This window comes from Barbus barbus, assembly GCF_936440315.1.
Source record: "Barbus barbus genome assembly, chromosome: 23".
Lineage (NCBI taxonomy): Eukaryota > Metazoa > Chordata > Actinopteri > Cypriniformes > Cyprinidae > Barbus > Barbus barbus.
Genome location: NC_136751.1, coordinates 3,335,001 through 3,338,464, shown reverse-complemented (window position 1 = coordinate 3,338,464; position 3,464 = coordinate 3,335,001). Strand labels below are relative to the sequence as shown.

At 40.0% G+C, this 3,464-nt stretch overlaps 1 protein-coding gene across 2 annotated transcripts in view; it reads left to right on the top strand.

The window, feature by feature from the left end:
- Nucleotides 1–3,265: 3,265 nt before the first annotated feature.
- Nucleotides 3,266–3,464, top strand: part of LOC306842710 (uncharacterized protein) — an 8,460-nt gene continuing 8,261 nt past the window's right edge. The window contains exon 1 of one of the 2 annotated variants that reach the window (XM_079373727.1): nt 3,266–3,464. This exon is cut by the window's right edge and continues 184 nt beyond it. The gene's annotated coding sequence lies outside the window, so the exon portion shown is untranslated. The other variant, XM_079373728.1, reaches the window with a different exon arrangement.

Sequence of the window (3,464 nt, the reverse complement as noted above, 5' to 3'; positions counted from 1 at the left end):
AGCAAATTTTATAAAAAAAAAAAAAAAAAAAATCCTAAAAATGTCTCCTAAATTGAACAATTTCTCTCAGGTGAACCTCAGCTTTCACTGATGAGAAGGGGAGAAGGGGAAGCATTAGTTGCAACCAATGATAAGCCACTTCTCTACAATCACTCAGAGCTGAATCCCATAAACCCCCACATCACAAGCATATATGAACCAAGCAGGACATAGTGTGTACCATTTCTACAATACTGTGACACATAAATGGAAGGTCAGCCTCGTGGAAGAGGGGTGAGGGTGCGGCGAGGAAGGGGAAGGGGACAAAACAGGGGAAGAGGAAGAAGAGGCCAAGTACATAGGCGGATTCCTGATGAAATCAGGGCTACAATTATTGATCATGTTGTCAATCACGGCCTCACAATGGCTGAGGCTGGTCGAAGGGTGCAGCCAAATGTTGGGAGAACCACTGTAAATTCAATTATTCAAACATTTTGTCGGGAGAACAGGTGTGTATAAATGGACAGTAATTCAGCACCAAACAATCTGCACTGCACTACTGTCATTGTGTCATACATGAAGCTTGCAGCGGGACAAGAACTTGTCACTTTTTACATTTTACATTTAGACTTACAGCTTTACTGCATCACAGATTTAGTGTATTGTAGTGTACAGTAGTGTTACAGTAAAGATTTGCCATATTTACTGTAATTTTACTCTGCACCACATAGGATTGCAAGACAACCTTGCAGAGGTGGAAAAGGGTCCCTTTTTACTCCACAACAAGAGGAAGCCATTTGTGCAATGGTGATTGCAAACAATGCCATAAGGTTGAGAGAGATACAAAGTGCTGTTATAGAGTACTCAGGAGAAATGAAATGCGCATGAAACAATTGTACAATGTGCCATTTGAACAGAACAGCGACAGAGTGAAGGAGATCCGTCACCAGTATGTACAGGTAAAACATGTATGTGATCTATGCATACTCTAATGTTCAGTGCTGTAAACTGTTTACTTTGTGTAGTGTCATGCACTACACTTACATGACAGTTCTGTGTATGTGTATTCACAGTGCATACTGTACAATATGTTGTCCAAAATGCATTTACATGTTTTTCTCACTCCCTCTTCTGTAATAAAGCGTGTACTGGAGCTGGAGGCCAGGGAACCGCTGCACACATTCATATACCTTGATGAGGCGGGTTTCAATCTGGCAAAAGGTAGAAGACGTGGAGGGAATCACATTGGACAGAGAGCAACCATTGATGTCCTAGGCCAACGAGGAGGGAATATTACTATGTGTGCAGCCATCTCAGAAAACGGCGTCCTCACCCATATACCCCGTCTTGGTCCATACAACACACAACATCTGCTGACTTTTTTAGACACACTTTACAGGGACATAATCCCTGAGAATGAGAGGGGTCTAACTGGAGACCATCTGAATAAGCATGTTGTTGTTTGGGATAATGTGCGTTTTCACCACTCAGTGGTTTGCAGCACATGATAGGATGCTGGTGGAATATCTCCCTCCCTACTCACCATTCCTAAATCCAATAGAGGAATTTTTCTCTTCCTGGAGGTGGAAGGTATATGACCGGCATCCACATACCCAAATGGCCCTGCTAGTGGCCATGGATGCAGCATGTGATGACGTCACAGCAGAGTCCTGCAGAGGGTGGATTCGCCACTCGAGGAGATACTTTCCTCGCTGCATTGCAAGAGATGATATTCGCTGTGATGTAGATGAAACTATGTGGCCAGACAGAGAGGCACGTCTGGATGTGCATGACTGATTTACAGTACTAAGTATGTTGTATGTTCAGTTCCAATATGTACTGCAATATTGTTTACAGTTGTGCACAGCTCTACCCAAAGGGAGTTTATGTTTGTTGTAAATAAGGGTGTATTTATTCTTTTGCACAATGCTGTGAACAAATTAGAATTGCAAAGAGCATATGCAGTAAAAATGTGAAACATACATATTCAGTGTCTTGTACTCAGATACCTCACTAAATACAGTAATGTCTAACTCAAATGGCTGTGCATATAGTGCTGTCTTGAGCATTTTCAGGAAGTGTCACCAAGATCTGACTTTTTTGCATCGGAAAACATTTACAGAGTAAACTGTCATAATGAAAACATGACAAAGCCATTTGACTATCTTGTTCATAAACAATGGTGTCAGGACTTTTCATCTTGATGACACTGACACTTTCATTGACACGAATACTTGCTTTTGAGGAATGAGCTATCCATCTTGAGCAAGTGACACGCTTTTGCAGGTTATCAACTAGGTTTTGCAGTTTGTACTAATTGTTTAGAGAAATGCATTAACTGTTGTGCAAATGTAAATAGTGATGTGAGAAATGCACCAAAGCGACTGAGAAAAACTGTAAAACATTATATTACAATATATTAAAACAGAAAACAGACATTATAAATTGCAATAAAATTTCACAATGTTGTTGTTTTTAATGCATTTTAGATCAAATAAATGCAGCCATGGTGAACATAAAAGACTATTTGAAAACCTTAAAATATCTTCATCCTAAACTTCAGAATGAAGTGATTCTTTACATGCCATTTCTATTTCAACCAAAGGAAAAGCTCCTGAAAAATTATTCTAATTTACAGTGACTGCAGTTACAAACCTCTGCACCTGCAAAAATATATCTAAAATCAAGTCTGCTCATCATAGTGTCGGAACTGAATTCTGGTTAAATCTGCACCCGCTGTTATTTTTGTTTCATACTAAATGTGAATAACATTTTGTAAAGGAAGTGGCATAGCGTTTCTGATTAAACACAAGATAGTCTGTTTACTGCTAATAACTGTCTTCACAAAACTCTAAAAATAGAAATGAAATTTTAAATCAGATAGATGGATGGATGGATGGATGGATGGATGGATAGATAGATATGGGGTAGGTTAGGGAACCAGGTTAAAATCGTAGTAAGTGTTTGTTTTGGATTAGTGCACATAGCCACTCATCTTATCAGTGTAAGTGTAGGAACAAATGCTTGATTTCAGGCTATATATCCAGCCCCTCCATACCTACATGCAACTGAATTCCCAGAATTGTCCAGATTTGGTTAGATTGACATTTTGATTTAGTAAAAAAGCACAGAGTGCGCAATGCATGTTTAAAAAAGCCAATTCTGAACTTAAAGGCAGCATTAGACTGATATTAGATCCATGCATGTGTGCCAGACCGGTTGAGTCCACTCACTGCTCTGACGTCACCGGCCCTGCCATACTAATCGACACAGACACTAATCCAGCTCTTCTATAAAGCCTTTCTCCTCTGCTAGGGAGGGAGCGAGAGAGAGAGACAGAGAGAGAGGAGTTTAGGATAAAGACAGTAAGGCAAGTGAAAAAAGTCACAGAGGGAAATGACCGCTTGACGTTCTGTGACATTTCAGTGCTTGACTGGAGTATCTACTTGAAGTATTTTTCTTATTGCGTCCAACATTGACCCAGA